Source organism: Anas acuta, chromosome 1 (assembly GCF_963932015.1).
Source record: "Anas acuta chromosome 1, bAnaAcu1.1, whole genome shotgun sequence".
NCBI lineage: Eukaryota > Metazoa > Chordata > Aves > Anseriformes > Anatidae > Anas > Anas acuta.
Genome location: NC_088979.1, coordinates 172,191,002 through 172,212,332, shown reverse-complemented (window position 1 = coordinate 172,212,332; position 21,331 = coordinate 172,191,002). Strand labels below are relative to the sequence as shown.

The 21,331-nt window shown below is 37.7% G+C and overlaps 1 long non-coding RNA gene across 1 annotated transcript; it reads left to right on the top strand.

Moving 5' to 3' along the window:
* The first annotated feature begins 298 nt into the window (after positions 1–298).
* LOC137849592 (uncharacterized) lies at positions 299–2,839 on the top strand. The gene is made up of 2 exons (XR_011091980.1): positions 299–687; positions 2,430–2,839. It is a non-coding gene; the product is annotated as an uncharacterized lncRNA (long non-coding RNA).
* Positions 2,840–21,331: the final 18,492 nt, after the last annotated feature.

Genomic DNA, 21,331 nt, shown 5'->3' with positions numbered 1-21,331 from the left:
CATGGAGCAGGGGCAGAGAGTGTCTGTGAAGGAGCAGCACAGATGAAGCCTTAGGGACTGACTGCAGCCCCCATTACCTATTCCTCTGCACTGCTTGGGGGGAGGAGGTAGAGGAGGGTGGATAGGGGGAAGGTGTTTTTAGTTTACTTTTAATTTCTCACTGCTCTAGTCTGCTAGCAATAGGCAATAAATTACATTAATCTCCCTCTGCTGAGTCTGTTTTGCCCGTGATGATAACTGTTAAGTCACTTAAGCCCTTTCCATTGTATTTTCTCCCCTTTTCCTTTGAGGAGAGGGATTGAGAGAGTGCTTGGGGTATGATTTAGTTGCCCAGCAGGGTAAAACCACCGCAGCAGTGAAAATCTGCAAACTTCGAATCATCCAAATTAAAAAATGGTTAATCTCTGTTTACCTACTTTTATCTGACTGACCATCTAACTCAGTAGCTTCAGACCAGTATTGATTATTTATCTAAAGCCACTCAGCTGTAAAGAAAACAGAAGATGAGTGGGTGTGTAAAGTACAAAACTTCCACCAAGTATCCAATTTCCACAAAATTTCCAAGCTGAAAGAATTATTTACCAGTTACTCCTCAATGCAGAACTTCCCAGATGAAAGGACAGAATCTGAACAGGAGAAAATTTTATTTACCTCAACCTGTACAGCCCGGAGCAAAAGCAAGTAAAGGTGATGGTACGTATGCTGTATCAATGCATAGTAAACCACCCTCATCTTTCACCACTACCAAAGATTATCAAATGGTGGTCACTGTCACAGTGCAGTTTGGTGAATGTGTTATGTGTGTGTGCCTTTTCAGGAGCAGTTCACTTGTTCTTAATAGTAATACAGAGAAAAGCAGGGCTGTAGGACGGTTACTTGGCTTTTTCGTACTTACTCCTAGCCTCATCTACTGTTTTGTACGCTATTGTTTCTTCTCGTTAACTGAACTTGCTGGGGCAAGTTTGGATCTTTCCTTTTGGTGTGACCACAGTGTGTAGTGCAATGGGGGTTTCTATAACTGATTTGGATTTTCAGAGACTAATTACTATGGAGAAAAATTTAGCCTTATGGGATTTTAAAAATAAAAAAGGTAAAAAATTATGTCACTGATGGGGATAAGTAAATTCCACAAATTTTGATTAATCTGGCATAAGCATTTAGAATCTAATTGTTGTCTGATTTTCCACTAGTGATGGTAGCAGCCTGCTCCCTCTTTTGGGTGCCGGAGAGTTATACTCTCAGACTTTGTCTGAAGTTCAGATATTATACAAGATGAATTATTTACAAAGCCTAATTATACAAGAAAAAGAGATTTGACTTGAGTAAAAATGTAGAAAAAAGTGATCTTGTGTAATGCCTGCACAATTATAAAAAGGCTTTGTCTAGGAAAAAAAAAAAAAAAAGGGAAAAAAAAAGGAAAGCTTCAATCTGAATCCTATCCAAGTATTGTCTTTCTATAAAGAACTGAATGAGTGCTAGGGTGGAGATAAAAATACAGATAAAGAGAAAACAAATAATTGTTTGCAGTAGAATGGAAAGAGTGGGATCCATTTAGTATGTGCTTGTGTGGGCTGCTGTAACTTGGCAGCTGCACTGGTTATGTTTCCACCACTGGGAATCTACATAGAAACTCTTCAGCCCTTCTCCCCATGGCCATATTTCTTGCTATGCTGTCCCTGGGGTCCTCTGGGGTCCTCATGATACCTTCCTTCTTTTCTATCACATCAGGATATGTGTAATGCCTGCCTTGGAGTGTATCAACCGTGACCACACACATAAACACGTGATTGGTAGCAAAAGTGGACAAAAGTGGGAGAACTTTGGTATTTCTTATCAAGGACTGGGCTATAAGTAAGACTCAGCATGAAACAGCAAAATGACTGTTTTAACTAATTACTTAGTGGTAGTTAAGGACCTCTTCAAATTTGATCCCTGCTTTTTTTTTTTTTTTTTTTTTTTTTTCTTCTTTTCTTTCTGGATTTTCTTTGTTCCTTTATGAAGATCAATACAATTATTATTATTATTATTATTACTACTACTATTACTATTACTACTATTATTATTAATTTTGGCTGAAAAATATTTTTTTCTCTCCTAAAACTGTAAAAAATAATCAAAAACTTCACAAATTTTAGCATTCTTTGAAAATGTTCAGTTTCCAATTGTAAGTTTTGGTTTTGTTGAAAATCTAAGAAGGTATGTTCCACCCAGGTTGCCCTTGTACTTACAAAGACTTCTGGTTTAATCTGAGAAATATACTAATATCAAGTATCTAGCTAAGCACAGCAAAATTTAATCTTTATTTTTAGTAGACACTGGAGATGATAATACTGAGTAATATCTATCCTGAGGGGGGGGAAAAAAAAAAACACTCAAGTTTTGCTTTTTACAGATTATTATTATTATTTTTTAATGTGTTTTCCACACAGATGAGGCTACAGATACATTGGTGTGACCAGACAGAACCAGTAGTAGTTTTGGCTTTCCTATGCTCCAAGGCAGCCAGGCAGATTTGGAACTAAAACTGCAAAGAGTTGCAAGACTGAATTTAAGTCTCTAATCATGCACATGGAGACATCTAAGCAGGCTCTTGAAGAAATACAGAGTCAGATGTGTTTGCACGTGAACAATGTTACACCAAGCAAAAGAAGTGGAGACCCATTACAAATATATGAGGGTTGTGTGATGTATTCATCAGGAAGTCAGTGAGTGTTTAAAAATCTACTGACAATCAAATAAGCATTTCTTTCCATGGGCATTAAGAGTTCCCATAATTTGTTTCAAAGCACCTGTTTTAGTACTGTAGTTCACTTTTTCAGGGGGAAAAAAAAAAAAAGAATTTGCCACCTAATGTTGATCTGTTAAAAGGTTTGGAAAATTTTAAATAATACTTTGTCTTTGGTAGTCATTCGGTTGGTGATTGGATTTTGAATAACAGATTTGAATCTTTGAAGATTAAATAGAGAAAGTAGTGAAGCTGTATTTTAAACAAGGCTGTAGGATTTTAGTGTTCTCTGTTATGACTTGAGCATCTAAGAATGATAGGTGTTTAGTGGGATAATGGCATGTATTTTTATGATCCTGATAAAAATTTTCTGAGTAATGAATTGACTAATTTTATTTATTTATTTATTTATTTTTAATGTAAACAGCTTTGGGTGAATCTGTGTTGTTGAGGACTACTTCTAAACTATTTTGAAATATAAAAATACAAATGCAAATAATAATAGAGTATGAAGAAGAGTGAAGCATTTATGTTAGACCTCCTTTTAGCCCAGGAAGTGTTAGGAGAGTTAGAACTTGATATTTTGTTGCTTCTATAAAAGACGAAGGGAAGGACAAGAAAAGGCCTTGTATTAACTTTATGTGAAGATTTATTATTATTGGCCAGGATTATCTGAAAAGAACTTTGCTGTTATCCTGTCAAGCCAAAATTTATCCTATGGATGCCCTTTCTAGCTTTGATGTTATTTATGCATGGTATTATGTATAGACTATGAAGTCCAATATTCCTTACAGTCATGATAAAACTTCTGTAGAATTGAAAAGGATACCAAAACACCATGTCTCCAGCTTTGCAATGAATATTGATGTAATAGCATATATCTTAAAGTGTTGTATAGAAATTCTGCAAACATTATGGCCTTTTGAAGGCTTTCTGTGATATAGCTTTGGGTGATTTGCCATTTTCATATAAAGATAGAAAATAAAGATAGACTGCTCTCCCAAATTCTGTAAGAACATTAAATAGCTAATTCTGGGGAGCCAAATGTCCTATTGAAGCTTAGCTTTACCTGGGACTACCTAGTTTTTATTTGCTTTGAAGTTTCCAGATTTTATTCTAAGTGCTGTGAATTAAAGTCCGTTCTCCTAAGAAAACATTGCTGAGAAATGGGGATACTTTAACTATCTTATCTACTTTCAGCCAATGTGGGATCATTTTAACATTTTACAAGGATTCAGTATTGTATTAAGAAACATGCAATTAAGAAATATGCAATATTCACCAAGACCTTTTTAAAATGGTTAAGCCTTTCTGGAAATTCAGGATGAAGTCATTATGGTTCACCATAGTGAATAACATTTCTTTATGAATGGAATACTTAGGGGTTCTTATTCAAGAAGTTACTGCTTGTACTGGGTCTGTTCACAGCTATGGATGGAACTCATCCTTGACAAGAGGTAAGTTTAGTGCTTAGGAGGTCCAAAGCTCTGGTGTGATAGTCACAATGCTGATAAATAGCACAAAGACCGCTCGTATTTCAAAGAACTTTTTCACAGACATGAAGTAACCACCTTAAGACTCATGAAGCCAGTTTCCTTACACTTCATCTACGGTCTGGACAAGCCCAATTTAGAGACTCAAAAGGAACAGCCATTAGACATTTTGATTTGACCTCTGTTGAAGTTTAACTCCCTGGGTTTGCTCTGGAAGGACTTTCCTTTGGAGCTGAAATTGACCTCAGAGAACTTTGTATGTATCCAATCCAGTGAAGAAAATAATCCGTTTGGAGGAAGGTGGGAGATAGGAATTGTTCCAGATGGAAGCTGTCATCCTATGTTCCAGGTGTACTGCAGTGTGGGAAACCCCTACAGCTTTCCACTCCTGTATCATGTTGCCATTAAAGCACAAAATGACCTTTTCTTCAAAAGTGTGGCAGAATAAGGTCCTTCCCATCTCAGGGAGTGTGTCTACATGGGAGGAGTGGAAACTTACATATTTAAGCTTTAAATTTGTAGAGTATTGAGCTCATTACAAGTTTGAAAGAGAAGACTATGAGTTTGTAACTCATTAATGACAAAAATATTTTGAAAAGACATTGAATAACTTGAAATTTCTGTATTGGGTTGCAAGTCTTCCTACATTCCAGGGGTAGCTGGTTTCCAGAAGTTACTGGAAGTTAGGACATCCTGCATGGGACTCATGTTATTCAATGTACATATCCAGGATAAAGATAACTGTAAGTGAGCTAATTATCCTTTTATAGTCATTAAAACATGATTAAGTACTTCTAAGGTGCAGTTCATCTAATTATTCACATCTAATCAGGATAATCACAGTTCATGAATCATAGTGTAGTTGAATACAGGAGAGCTGAGCATTCCAGAACTGCCTAGTCCACTTGCTCATTATTCTGATGTTCTTCAGTAATGTGATTCTTGGGCATGTAAGCATCTACAGGCTGTACTTTTGAGACTGGAAGTCCTGCCAAATGCAGACCCAGAGGTCTACAGCAAGCTAACCTACTGCCCCAATAATATCATGATCTGAACACAGAAAGCAGGCTGGGAGAAAGAAAGACATATGCCCAGTTAGCTGGCTGGAAACTGAAACAAAGATACATCAAAGAATGTCCCCATACCGGGGTGACCTGAGCCACCAAGGGTTACTTCCATCTTTACATGTCTATTTCAGGTGATAGTTTCTTTTTCCTTACCCACAGACCTCCATGAGGGCCAACAATTTAAGATCTCTGAAGGAAAATGGGGCAAAAGTAGACTTTTCATTAAAAAAAAAAAAAAAAAGTTAGTTTTCTCATGTTTTATCCATGCACCTTGTTCCAAGGTCGTACTCTGTTTTCATAATTGCATGAAGTTTCTACTATTACATGAACAAAATTAGTGTTTTTACTATATTGTAGGTTACAGTTATATGGAATAAACTTAAGCAGATTAAATGAGTAAAAGAAGAATCTGTAGTGCCAGACCACCTTTCATGAACTTCTGTGTATTTGTGCAGCTAATATCTTCATTAAATTTTTATGAGGAATGTTTGCATATTTATCCAGCTCAATTGTTTTGTGCTAGTCATGGACCCATTTTCTCTGTACATTTCTAGAGCTCTGTTGAGTCCTATATATAATTTTGAGCTTGGAAAACATGAAGACAAGAAAACTCCATGGAAAATAACAATGCACAGAGGATAGCGTGTGACAAATTGTGTTACATTAGTACTTGAGCCATTACTATCTCACAAAACTGCTTCTGTGAATAGCTGCATTTTTCATTCTTCATTCATTGCACAGAGAAAGAATGACTGAAAATGCTACTAACAGGGCTGGATTCCTTCCAGCCGGAAGGCCATTGTTTGTAAATCCTCACCAGGCACAATGCAGGATGGCACTCAACCCAAGCAAGGCACTTGTAGGATTTATGCAAGGACATGGAATTTTCCACTGACCAAGACAGGTTCAAAATCCTGCAGAGGGATACATTGGTAGGGGACCATAAAAATAACATTATGATGTGTTGAGTAACATTCAACTAAAGGTTAATGTAATTACTAGGAAAAACCCTCTGCTAACTGCAGGCTGTCCTGTCTTTTAAAGCTGTTATAATCAAATTGCTTTCAGAAATGTAACTGAAGCTCACTAATGTAGTCTGGTATTTGTGTGTATGTGACAATTTGAATGACTTCTGAAAAATATGTAAAATAATGATTTTACTGCCTCAAGGATGGGGTACAAGAGCCTGGCAGGGTCTAGATTGTTTCTGTTAGTGAAAATGAAGGAGCAGGAGCAAAACAAGGGCTGAGACTGGGAGCAAAATGGAGAGAGAAAAACTGCCACTGCATCTTCTGACTGGAGAAGGAGGTTGACCTAACCTCTGCCCGTGACCCAAGGTACCCCCATGCCTCTCAGCTTTCCAGAATTTAGGCTTAGATAAAATAAGCAGTAGAAGCTGCCTTCAACAGCCTGCTATCCCCAGTATCTCCTAATTCAACTCTTTAGGTACTTTCTAAACACAATAGAGGGTCTAGTTCATACAAAGGCATTTGTTTTGCAGTATAAATTAATACTCAAATACACAGGCTAAGCAGAAGAAAATGCAATGCAAGCAAATGATGTGGCTTACTTCTGAGCAGTTCTCCAGCAGCCCCCCAAAAATGTAAAAATGTTTTTTTTTTTTTTTTTTTTTTTGCATTACAAAAGGAAGTGTATACCCAAAAACTTGTGTACATGTCTATTAGTTCTGCCTTGATCCTCCAGATGTGAATAAAAGGGAAACAGAAATAACCACTTCCAAGACTAATAATAACAATATTAACAACAACAATAGAATATTTCAGATTCTGTAATTATGAAGAAAGCCAGAGGGCACTTTCTGAATGCTAGGTAGATTTCTTTTGTCCAAGACAAACAGGAGCCCCACTGAAAACCTCTTATGCAAAGAGAGGGCTTGGTTAAGTTCAGTGATAGCTGAAATAATGAAAATTACCACCTAAAAGCAACATTATTCAAAAGTTCAGACAGATGATGGGGTATGTTGGCACTGGGGTTCCTGTGAGAGCTTATAATTAAAATAAGAGTTGAGGAGTAACCACCCTGTAAATCAGTGTCAAGCAGAGGGTCCAAATGTGTTTGTTCATAGCTATGGCCCTACAAGCACTTGGGAGATATTTGGGCCTGGCAGTTATGGAAAAAACAGGCTGGAGACTGTGGCATGAGCTTTCCATATTTATCCATAGTTTGCAAATCATCACTTATGTCCAAGGAAATATGTTTCCATTGTCATCTTCTCCTCCTGATATAAACTACCTGCAAAGAATCTCATATATACCAGCAAGTCAAGCAACTTGCTTCTCTCCAAGCATCCACTTCTGTTTCATCCTTGAGTCACTATGCAACCAGCATTTGGGCTTGAGTGAGCACATTTTCTCTTCCCAATATTCCATAGTTTCTAGTTTATTTATTGAGAATTTTGCATTCCCTGTGCTTAATATGTAATTTAGAGCTGTTCTGAGCTGGAAAACCAGCTGTTAGAAACTACACCCTGAGCTGACATAATTTCAGCAATGGGTGCAATGACAATGAGCTGTTGGGAGCCATTTTGATGCCTTTCCCTTGTCTTCAGTGGAGTGTTCCCAATTGCTCTGCCCCCGCAGACCTCCCCAGGATGCAGCTGTAGCAGCAGCAGTAACTTTAAGAGCAGCAGCCTGAGAAACCTGCTATGCCTGTCCGTGTAGCTGCCACTGCTCCCAAAGGCATGTGGGACAGCTGCCCCTCTGGACCTGGTGTGCCATGGTCCTGACCAGGGGGACAGAGAAGATATCTTCCTGGAGATACTGCGAAAGACTTTTTACCCAGCTTAAATAACTCTCCAGTGGGTTTTGTTGAAAGTGGTCGCTGGAGTATGGTGGAAAGGAAATGAAATGTTAAATAACAGCTTTACCCTTGCAGCTTCCCCACAGTTTCATAGCTCCCTGGGCTGTTATATTGGAAATAAATGTTTGTACATGCAGGATGCTATCTAAAGGATGAATGTTTATTCTGAGTCAACGCTGTGTTGGATGCTCAAATTCTGTGAAGATCTTGATGCTTATATTATTGATGAGGCCCCTACAAAATGGATGCATGGGATACATCCTCCATCAAAAACAGTGTGGCCAGCAGGTGGAGGGAGGTGGTTCTCCCCCTCTGCTCTCATGAGACCCCACCTAGGGTACTGCATTCAGTTCTGGGGCTCCCAGAGCCAAAAGGACATGGACCCATTGGAGTGAATGGAGGGGAGGGCCATGAGGATGACCAGAGGGCTGGAACACCTCCCCTGTGAAGACAGGCTGAGGGAGTTGGGGTTGTTCAGCCTGTAGAAGAGAAGGCTCCAGGGAGACCTTGCAGCACCCTTCCAGTGCCTTAAGGGGAGTTATGGGAAAGCTGGGGAGGGACTATTTGTAGGGAGTGTAGTGATGGGACAAGCAGTAATGGCTTTAAACTAAAAGAGGGAAGATTTAGATTAGATATTAGGAAGAAATTCTTTACTGTGAGGGTGGCACTGGAACAGGCTGCCCAGAGAAGCTGTGGATGCCCCATCCCTGGAGGTGTTCAAGGCCAGGCTGGATGGGGCTTTGGGCAACCTGTTCTGATGGAAGGTGTCCCTGCCCATGGCCGTGAGTTGGAAGTGGGTGGGCTTTAAGGTCCCTTCCAACCCAAGCCATTCTATGATTCTATGATACTATGATTATATGAAGAGACTGACAGCATTCCTCTGGGTACTTCCTTACCTCTCTGTACCATGTCACAGTGCCTTTTCAACAGCCTTGGGATAATTTTATTTGAATTGCCTCCCTTGTTTCCAGATGAAGCCCACCATGGAGCTGTCTGACATTTTATCCTGCCCTACCCTGGGGTACATGACTGTGCTGTAGGCAGGAGAAGGAAAGCTGTGTAAAACATTTGCTGTAGAGACCTCTGTGATTCCAACAAGATCTGCATTGTCCAACCTTGGGAAGTCACAAATTAATTTGAAACATGAAAGCTGAAATATTCTTTGTTTGCTGTTAGTATGCACCACATTAAGCCACTGTTTATTTGCATACAGATAGCCTGCATTTTTTACAATATGCCTAAACAGAGATTTATGTGATAATGTCTGATGTTTATCACACTATTAGTTTGCCATCTAGTGGCACACCGAAGAACTAATTTTATATCATATTTCATCATCTCAGTGTAAAGATCTGTCAAAACAAAACCAAACCAAAACGAATTGTATTTATTTATTTATTTATTTTATTGCTACTCAATTTTAGTAATCTGTTAGCAGAAGAAAGTCCAATACCTTCTGCTCAATGGTCATTAATTAACATTTTATTCTTAGACTTTGCTCTTGGTTCTTTAAGAGCAGATGCTGAATAGAGGTGTGGACAACTTTCAGACTCCACAGGAGAACTGCTGTACAAACCCAACTGCTGATCTCCATCTTAGGCCTTATTGTTACCCTAGTTACCCTGAGTTACCCTAGTTTTCCTAGTTACCCTAGTTTTCTCTAAGGCTCTGAGAACAAACCTGCCTATTTTTATACAAGTATCGAGGAATCTCAAAAAGTAGAATCTGAGTGGTACATCAGAAAGTGTTGTATGACAATGGGTCTTCAAGGAGAAGGCACGTCAAGGCAGGATGAATGAGACCTGAGCAGTTATTTGACGTGACAGATTTGTTCATTCTGTTCCACAAAATTTTCTGGTTTTGATGGTTTCATAAACCTGTCTGGATGGCACAGATCCGGTGCATCAAAACTGCTGCTAGTGGCAAGTGTATCTTAACATCTGAATGCCCACAGGGGGGAGTAAAACTTGATTTATTATGCACATAGAGAACCAGTGCATGTCTTCCCATTTTGCAGCTACTTTTTACATACTTATAAACTGTTACAGTGCATCTTAATCCTTTCTTCTCTACATTAGATACAGTTCTAATAGGTTATTTTCATTAAATCCTCAATAATTTTTTTTTCCTGTCTTACAGATTTTCCCATTTTTTCCACCAGTTTCTTGAAATTAAAAATCTATTTATTTATTTATTCTAATTAACTGGTCATTAACAAAGCATAGGTTCAAAAAAACCGTAGCATCACTACTTCGCCAAATGAAAATGAATATCCCATCATGGAAAAACAAACAAACAAACAAACAAAAGCAAACAAACAAAGAACAAAACAAAACAAAAAACACCCTCTTCTATGTCTGTTTTGTTAAGACAGCTATAAACATGCCTTTTTCAGGGATGAATACTCATTAGGAAAGTTAAAAATCTCTTGTGATCATCTGACAGTCTCTTGTACGTTCCATGTGTAGATATTTATTCACAGACACCCCATATACAGTTTACCAGATTTTCGTCTTGTATGTGCAAGTAACTTGCTGCTGCACAGACCTTAAGGTCCATTTGCATTTCTTAGTTTGATTTCAGTGTCAACCTCTTCAAGTATATTCTGTTCATTAGATAATTTTTATTAAAACAAAATTCTTCCAAGATCATTGCTCTGGGATAACCTATATATGCACAAATATACAATTTCTACCATAAGGGCAAGTAAAAGTTTATAAACTTCTTTGGTGTTTCAAGTATCCCATTGACTGTAGGACTGGAACCTCATCCCAGCCAAATGCTTCCCTGATCAGTCTGAAAAAGGTTAAAACATGCAGGGAGTCAAGCTGGGTTTGGGCATAACCAGCAATCCATCACCTGCAGTTATAGGAAATTAAAAATATTAAAAAGGCATTTCAGGGCTTGGGTGATACTTCTGTAGTGCCTAGTTTTTGTCTCACTCAAGCATAAGAGAAAGATAAGAATATTTTCACCTCCTGTAATAAGCCACACACCCTTTCCTCCTTTCAATATAAGGGGTACATGGACTATTGCTACAGATGGTAATCGCTGGTACTACTTATAGGTTGCTGGGAAGAGACGAACTACTGTTACATGGACCACAGAGTCCCAGTTTATCACTGCCAGCCAAGTCTGAAGCCTTTGTCATCAGTTTTAATTTTATTTTATTAAATAAAGTCACAGGAGTTTCAATACCTGGCAGTATGCTCAGCTGAACAGGCCACTGAGAGCTTCAGGCAATTTTGATCAGCCAGTCATTTCAGATATAAATACAGAAGGAACAAATGACATTAAAGAAGAAAGGAACCTTGCTTGGGAAAATTTTTCTTTGTGAAAAGTCTCAGATGTGAAACTCCACAGGGAAGGGAAAACTGGTGAGAGAGACTTTGTTGTTGTTGTTATCTCTGTACCCCAAAATGGCAAATAACCATTTCAGCAGCTGCAGAACTAACTTTTCTCACCCTGACTGCAGGAAGGGCTGGAAGAGAAGACTGGCTTTGTAAACAGCAGAACTGAGGCTACGGATGGAAAGCGATGCTGGGTCTGTTGTTATGAAATTATTTCTATCATGTTAAGGAGTTGCAAGGGAGCAAGACAGGAAAGAGAGAAGCTAGAAGAGCCATTTTAGGAAAGTACTGTAAAGTGAAGGGGAAAATTTCAATTTTGTGACAAACTCAGTTTATATGGGCTCATTTATTCTGCAGGTTTTATACAAAGGAATTTGCCTCAGTAGTTTTAGTTAGCTTTTAAAAGGGGAAATTAAAGGCTAGTGAGACAGGCTGAAAGAGAAAATGGCAGCATCAACATCAGAAAGACTGAGGAGTCTGAGCCACCCAGGAGGACAAGAAATTTTCAGTAATATTGCAGACAATTCAAGCTTGTTTGGTGTCAATGCAGGCAAAGGAGACACAGCTTTGACTTACGTGTTATAGGATATATAGCATCAGAGCTGAGAGCAATGGTTTGTAGATCTCGTTTTAATAGAAGACTGGTTGGGGTATGCTCTTCCTTTTTCCTTTTCAGTCCAAATCATTTCTTGATTACTAAGATGGTGTTGCAGGGAAACAAACAAAGAAACAAAACAGAAGTACACTGCACAAAATTATAGGTAGAGAACCAACCAACCAACCAACCAAAACAAAAAACAATCAAAGGAGAAAAACAGATTCAACACAGGCACAATTTCTTCCTGGAAGGAACAGAAGGAACATGGTGATAGATGGAAGGTAAAAATTTTGCTTGCCGCACTGATGTAGCACCATCGGAAATACCCTAATTTACAAGGGACAGTGCTAATGACTTTAAACAGTGTTAAAATCTATGGTAGGTCCCTTAGGTAAGATCCCAGCAGAGCACAGCTGGAAGAGCTGGTGATGGCAAGAAGTGGTAGAAAGGTAGAAAATGCAGTTCTTATATGGCATAGATGTCTCTCTCCCCAAAAAGGGAATTAATTATTTGGCCTGCTTGTACAGTAAGTTTTTAAAAATATATATACAGTGATATTTGAGGAAGTCATCAAGCTTTTCATGAAAAAGAGAAAGGGTTGATGGGGCTTTCCTTGTCATTTCTTTTGGAGAGGTGTAGGCTACTCAACCTTGGAGTGTGGATATACAAATCTGTCCTTCTGGCTCTTCTCTGAAAGCTCCGTTTTGCAGGGTATTTACCTTAGTACCTGGCTTTAGGCATATGAGTAGACTGACTGATAAAATGGGACTGGTCAAATTAAAAAAGAAGTATGTAAAGACCCTCTTCATGGAATTTCTTCATTCTGTTTTCTTGGATTTGTTGTAATTTCTTGCTAGTGGAGAGGAAGACTTAGAGGTTTTCTTAAACATTCAAATAATTGTGTTTAATGTTTTGCATTGAACTGCTAACAACTGTCTGTTACACTGCTTTTAAAATGCTTCAGAGATTTACAGAGCGAAATGCACTTATAAAGGATGGAAATTGAAAGGTAATAAGTGAAAACCTGTCCTTTGTCGATTTTATTTGAGTTGTTCTCCACCTGATTGAAAATAGCAGTATGGAAATGAGAATAAAATGAAAATGTTTTCTTTGGAGTCATATAATTTATTTTTGTACATTTTTAGATTATTGTACATAATGTATTATTGTATTTTAGAAATATTCCCAGCATATGACTAAGCTGACCAATCAATACAGTCACTTCCAAAATAGACGTATGAACAGAGCTACCAAGTATATTCATTATTTTCAAACACAAATATTTTTAAACTGGTGTCAATGATGACAACATATTAAATATCTAATGATTCTATTTAGCTAAAAAGTACTTGTAAAACAGAAAAACTTTTCCATGCATAATTAACACACATATATATTACCTTTTATTTGGTATGTTGTTTAGTTACTGGTAAGATGCTTCTTTTACCATTGCTTATTTGATTTTTTTTCCTCCATTTTGGCACTATCATTCTTCATTTTATTCTGAAAAATTCTCTGTGATGTATAGTGATTGTTGGATCACACAAACTTCACAATTCAGTGTATTTGATTAATGAATGAGCCTTTATCTAGCGTTGGGTAATGAAGATATCTTATCTTGGTGCCCATACCACAGAAACTACAGAATACAGAAGAATAAGGCATTTAGTTTACACTTCCAAAGTATTTTGCCTATATCTGTATTCAGAGCACAGTTGATCGAGCTCAGTGTTCTGAGAAGTTATTGAGATAACAGCCATGGTTTGGTGAAGGGCAAACACTAAAATGAAACTTTTATACCCATTGTGTGGCAGGGAACAGATTCACAAACACAGCCAGGAAGGGAGTTGATGTTATGGCACTGTCTGTTGGCTGATTTGGCAGCTAGGTGAAGAACCTGCACGGGCTGGGTTGCCCTGCCTTACCCAGAGGAAGGAAACCAGGTTCCCACTAGCTACAAAAGCAACGAAACCTCCACCTTGTGCAGTTCATTTTATTTTATTTTATTTTATTTTATTTTATTTTATTTTATTTTATTTTATTTTATTTTATTTTATTTTATTTTATTTTATTTTATTATTTCCCCCCCCAGAGGCAAAAATTTAAATCGAGAATATGGTAGAAACCTTTGAAGTTTGTATAGTATAAACCCTTCAAGACTGGAAATATATTCAATGTGAAACTAGCAGATACTGTATCTACAAAGACCAAAAGGCTATAAGAGAGAAGAATCATCTTTATAATATAATATAACTTAGTTATTCATTAACTCTGCTACTCCCCAGATAAAAATGGCTGGGGAGCTATCAGATTCAGTAAGTATGTTCTGAACTATGTCTGTCATTGTCTTACATTCTTTCTCATCTTGCATTACTCAGTGAGCTGCCCGAATACAATTCAAATGCTGTAAGTTTTGACAGAGCACATCTCCTACCAACTGTTTATGTCACAACACCAAAACTCTGGAATTACTGAAGAAATATTGAATACATCTTGACCTCTCTTACAGAGCAGGATAAAAGAAAGCAAAGAAATTGCATGGACTGCTACTTCCTTAAGCTGTGTCTTTTATCTTGTAGTGGTTCAGTGCTAAGCAGCTAAGTACTGTTATTGGGAGAGAGAAAAAAAAAGAAAAAAAGAAAAAGCTGTAATTACACTAGATGGTCAGAATCACCAGAGTCACCAGGTTGAGGAGAGAAATGTTTTTTCCATTAGGAAAAGAACAGAAATTATATCAGTTTGATTATTTGACAGGAGTCTTGGGAATGCTTGACTAATTTTGTCAGATTTCCCCACTGTATTCAGCTGTCTTAAGTAGTTTGTAAATCTGAGATACTGTTCTTAAGAAGACAAGTAGAAAAGCAACTTGAGATACCTGATCACAGTGCATTGATGAGACACTTTTACCCTGGAGCAGCAAACACTTAGGAGGACTCACCCATTTTAAATTGGTGGCCTTGGGTCAAAGGGGCTTTTTCATTGATTTAAAGAAAAACAAATCTATGCCCTATTCTGCTAACCTTGGTTTCTTTGAAAACTCATTATAAAATCTTTAGGGAGTTCAAATACTTCAACAGAACCCTGCACTGAAGCTCAGTTTGAAATTGCAACTGCTGAGTCACAGAAGTCAGAGGGATCACTAACCTATTACATTGTTTATTTCTCAGCCTCTCGGTGAATTAGTCCCAAGGGATACCATCTCCACTTCTTCCACTGAGTGATTATTTTCTAATCATCAAAGAGTTCATTATCAAGAAGTTTTTCTTGATATTCTGCCAAATTATTATTTTTGAGCCTTTTCTTTTTTTAATCTTTTTTTACTCCCCCCTTTTTTCCCTCTCTTAATGTAAGTATATCACACTGAATGCCCTAAAATTACCCCATAATGTTGGTAGGAAAACTCTGAGTCAGAGAATAGCATTTTTGAAAAGGAAAAAGTTGTCTTATTAATTACAAAGGAGGAAACTGGTGATTAAGTTTTGCTAAAGCTTGAGCACCTGTGAGAAAGCAACAGAACTATTTATGTGGTTCAGCTGCTTTATATATATATATATATTTATTTATTTTTATTAACATATTGTCTTTAAAAGCATCTGATTACTGTCACAAAAAATACCGCCTGCTTTGTTGTACTTACACTTTAATTTGGGAGTTGCACAGCTTAGTATTTTTCCCAAATATTAGTTGCAATACAACATCGTCTCCATCTGTTCTGAAAAAAGCAACATGGATTCTAATACCCTCCCATCTGTAGGTATATTTTTAGTCATGTATTCAGATTTGTAATCTCTATGGTCCAATCTGACAAAAATCTCTCTGCTCCACTCCCAGTACAAAGCATAAATCTTGTTGTTTGTTTTTTTTTTTTTTTTTTTTTTTTTTTTTTGTTTTGTTTTGTTTTGTTTTGTTTTTCTTGTGTATGTGCATGTCCCAATATTTTAAATTCTTTTCATACCTTGGTGGAAATTATTTAAAATTCATGTGTCTGCCATTAGACACTTTATGTTTCTCTTAAACTTTCAAAAGTTTCTGTTCTTGACTGGTGAGTCATATAGTTCCTAGATAGCTGTTAGGAAAACACCACAAGATGGAGAAATGAGAGGAAAGAAAACTCTGAGCTGAAATGTCACTAGGCAAGTGTATCAGTAAGCACTTTTTAAACATAGTCCAAGCTATTTTCTTTTCACCTTTCCATACCTCTGACTTATTTATAAGGGTTTGAAGGACAAGCCTAAGGATTAGAGTGATTGACAGATGACCAAAGGTGGAAAACAATCCCAAGTGAGGCTTTTAGTTTTGTTTTTGGTTCAGAATAAGGAAATAGTAAACCTTCTAGGTATCTGCATATGGTATGAAAGGAAATAAAGATTTCTACTGAATAAAGAAAATGCAACCAAAGGAGAAAAGCAGCCTGTGTTCAGTACTCATACCCTTTGCATTGCCCCATGTTAATTTTGGTGAGACTCTTTCTACAACGTGAAAAACTGCCTATTTAATTAACAATGGGAAGCAGATATTCCATCAACTGAGATATTAGTACAGCTCTTGAGAACCCCAGGGTCAGATCCCTGGGCTACTTTAAGGAAGCTGGAAGCTTCCTGTATCCCAAATTCACATTCCCCGGGGACCTGAGCTTTAAGACAGCCTTCCACAACTTTGTGAAAGGTACTTTTGTGGTTTTCAAAGAGCTACCCAGTCTCTGTGCTTCAGTTTCCCGCCTCCTTATTTTAGAGAACTGATGAGATGATATATCCTCAGGATTACCTTGCCCTGGTGTGAGGTCCTTAGTCTCTGATGGTGTAGGGTCATCATTCCCTATAAAACATCCCAGTGCAGCCATCCATCAGAATTCTGGCCCAGGAACCAGCTCATGCCATGTGTTTTATAGGAAGGAGCATGACACTGGGTAATAAAGAGTTACACAAAAAACTTCCCATTAAGGTAGTTGTTCTTTTCACATAAATTCACAGTTGCCTTATGCCCTGAAACACAAGTTTTATATCCCTTTATTAACATAATTTCACAAGTATGATGGAAAGCTCTCGTAACCAGAGTCATTAGCTAATCCTTTCCCCACCCCAATCTGCTGAGGCAGCTATGGGTCTTTGACAGACATCTAACACTAAACAATGCATAAATAAATAAAAATATTTCTCTTTCTCCATTATAAATTGTAGCATTTTACTGGAGTTTCTTATGTCTTTATATTATAAAAATACCAAGCATGAAAATCTAGTTATATATTTTTTTAATCTCTTCTTGATTTTTAGTGTCTCTGTTAAATTATTTCTAATAAAATGGTCTTTCTCCTGAGATCTTCTTCATATTTGCTACCTCTTATGCTGCTTCTCCACACTTCATACTGGGGTGAGGTTTACAGACTTACACCCTGTATTGCAGATATACACGTCCAGTGATAGAAGCAGTGTAGAGGCATGTAAATATATTTTTAGGTTATTTTCCATTTAACTACCTTACCATTCTTGTGTTTCACTAGCCACTGCACTTTGGGTGGAGTTTTCCAGCTGGATATTGCAGATGTGCTGGAGCTCAGAAACTCAGAAAACCATGTGTCTGAAGAAATTGTATAGTAAACTTAGCAGAACACAAATGTTTAACTTCCAGAAACACAGGGATCTTTAAAAACACCAGACCATTGACCAGATACCTTCTCCCTGAGAATGGATACTACCAAATATTTTGGCAGAGACTCTTGGAGAAGAAAAGCAGAAAATTAAAAAGAGAATTTCAAATGACTTCTCTGGGCTTTGAACCAGAACATACAGAGTGCATATTATTCAGAAATATGCCAGTTATTTTAAAAAAGATACCAATTATCTAGAAATCATTTCTACTACTCATCAAGTTTTTCCTTTTCTTCCATTCAGCACTTTAATTATTTTAGGTTTAAATGCCACAATCAGCTTTGAGAAGTGTAAAATTAAACCCTAGCATTTGTAAGTTTCCACTTAGAATAATTACCACAACTTTTTTTTTTATTTTTTATTTTCTTTTAAGGAAACTAGAGACTTAGGAAAAAAAAATGAAATAATACAGAAAAAAAAAAAAAAAAAAAAGCAGATGCAATAATTTTACTTGTAGCATGCTCCAGATGAAGTATTTGAAGTATTGTGACAATAACAATACATTGCTACAGGTACTGACTAAGCACATTGTGACTTAGAGGATGGCTTAAAAGGAAATGTCACAGGCAGGTTAAAATGTCAATTAGTGCAACATTTCCTAATATCCCACAGATGCGTTTCTTCCCTTGTGAATTTTAGAGAAACAGATAACATTGCACATTTAATCTAGTCTCCACTAATTTGATCCTTTGGGGCTCTTCATAGTATGTTTTGTTCCAACTTATCAGAGTGCAAGTGAGAGAGGACTTACAGATGAACTGCTAATTCACTATGACAGCATGTGGGAAGAAAAGTTCATTCAGATGGCAGATCAAATATAAGGTAAACAAAGCCATATCTTCTGCTTGGTTCAGGTTTTGCTCATGAAAGTAGTGGATCAGAGCATGGTGGGAGGTGGAGAACAACTGCCACCATCAGTGCTGAAGGCACCAAATATCACAGCCCTGTGGCTTCTGTTCAACATTTCAGGTGTCTTCAGTGCTCTAGCTACAGCCCTTTTCCTAAGCTGTATCTTGTTCAAGAAAGTAGGCTGTGACACTTGGAGACTACTTTCCTGTGTGCCTACGGGAAATAGTATGAGTTGGTTTAACTGTGATCTGATGAAATACTAAGAAAAGATTTTTTATTTTTATTTTTATTTTTTTTAACCTGTAACCTATTATAGCAGTGAGCCTGTCTATACAGGAAATTATTCAGAAAAGGCTATTGTGGTGGTACAAATTCACACTCAATAGAAATGGGTTTTAACTTTCAAGTGTGCTTTATTACCTACATAGGGGAAATAATTGGTGTGAAATCAGCAAGAAATAAAAAACAACAACAACAACAACAAAGGAAACTAGGCTTTGAACAGGAGATGCACTGAAAAAAAAAGCAGTTATTCAGTTTATTCTCCCATTTGAATAATAATGTTTTATTCAGGTGGGAGAACTACTGATTCGCCCTTCAGGTAAGATGACCACTATGACGCTGTGCTCAGCAGAGGTAAGTGTTACCAGAAGCAGTTATTGCTGCCCTACTGCAGTGCTGGCCTTATTTTAGATACTTAAGAAAAGACTGTACGTGCAGCTAGACAGTTTCTAGGGGCATGACATGTTGTTGTGTTGTCTAGCTGCGTTGTCTGCTGCTGTTTACAGCTTGCTGAAATCTGCAACCTGACCAAGTCGGGAGATCAGGCTTTCACAGAAGAGCAGAGAGTGCATGGACTCTAAATGGATCATGTCAACAAAACCTTTGGGTCTTAAGTCTGCAATGATTACTGAGCAGTCACAGAACAGGTCAGCTGAAGATATTTCTGTGTTCATGCCCTTCCCATTTGCAGTGACCACAACAGAGCTTTTGGGGTGTCCTCAAGTACCTGCCCTTCAGGTCCTGGAAAACTTGCTGAAAGCCACCAGGGTACAGCCCATAAACTCAGCTGCAGCACAACATGACCTCTCTGTTGTCTCTCAATCTGTATGACTTTGCCTGTGCCTGTACATGTTGTAAAATATCTTCTGAAACTTGACAATAATAAGGCAATTTTTTTTCCTTGATTAAAAAAAAAAAAAAAAAAAAGATCTTAGATTACCTGCATATAAGCATGCTGCAAACATGTTTGTCAGCAAGACTGCAACAGTAAATTACTCTGCTGCCAATTGTGACTGTTTTTTTGAGTCTTGCCTAGCAGCTACTTTCCTTCAGGGCTCCAAGAGGCCTGTGGAAATCTCAGCTTTTACATAAAAATAGGTTTCCACCTGGGATCTGAAGGAAATCCTACACAGAAAATGCTATGGAGAAGGATGGAGATCAGAAGTTAAGCAGAAAGAACCCCTAATGCCTTTCTTACACTGTCAAGATTAAATAAAAATCATATGATTCTGCACTGAAAGACATTCACCCTGAATTTCAGACATTCTGGGTGAACAATACTGAAACTGGCTCTATGGAAACTATCTCAGATTCTCACTGAGTATTTTTAAGTCTTCCTACAGTTTTACATCACTTTCAGGTGTTTAAAAAGATCTCAGAAATATTTAAAGGACTGGCTTCAAAAGTTTTGGGGTGAACAAAGTCAGCTGTCCAAATTTATTGCAAAATAGCATGGCATTTTAAAGGAAAAAAAATATGGCAACGTGCAACATCCAGTTTAGTCCTACTTCAAAGAAGAAAAGTTGATGGGAAGAGCAAACATGGAAATGAGCTAATGTAGACTTTCAGTTCTGCTGGAAATGATGGACGAACTCTGCTTTGTGTTTTGGCTCAAAACCAGTAGAAAATGTGGCCAGCTTTTTGGAAGGTCCGTCATTCCTCTCTTGGAATTTCTACTCTCCCAAGCCACTAGAGGGCCCCGAAGTCCACCTTAACTTGGCTTGGCTTGGTGTTCTTGAAAACACCATTTGAAAAGCAAGTGCAGAGCTCTCACACATTCAAGTATTGCTCTTTCCAACGCAGTTGTTGTGTAGGGTGAATACAATCACAAGGAAATAAGGATGTAGGGACAAAGATGCCTTGAAGGTAGCATCACCAAATGACTTCTACCCACTATGGAAGAGCAAGTCTTTCTGGAGTTTGGTGGAGAACCTGTGTCCTCTCTCTTTTTTAACTGTCACACAGCTGCGTAGTAGATTCTGTGTGTGTGCAGGAGGCCAGTGATTTCATAATAACCCCTTTGAAGATCTTCGCCTGACATTAAGCCTTACTTCCATAGCTTGTCTTTTGGTTGTGGAGGAGCAAAAATGTCTGTTTGCCCTTGCTTTTGAGCATGGGGCATGGACTGAGCGAATGCTTAAAGAAACGAGAACTGAATGTTGTGGGTGAGCATGCTGATCTGCTCTACATTTGAGTAATGAAAAGGCTAATGTATGCATGCAGAGAATTTCTCCTGTGTCTTTGGTCCTCTTGTCAGAAGACTACTGCCTTGTGCTCTGTCTCCTTGTAATCCAGAGAAACACCCAGGCCTTTGAACATTCTCAGAAACAAATGGTTTAAAAATAATTCCAGAAAATTGTCCTTTCTATTCCTTTTTCCATTTATTTTTTTTTTTTTTTCCTAGCCTCTTTATTAAATAGGCCTGATATCTTACTTGCCATGGTCTCAACTCTAAGAAATTTAGACGGAGTTGTAAAATGCTATTAAATTATTGGCAACACT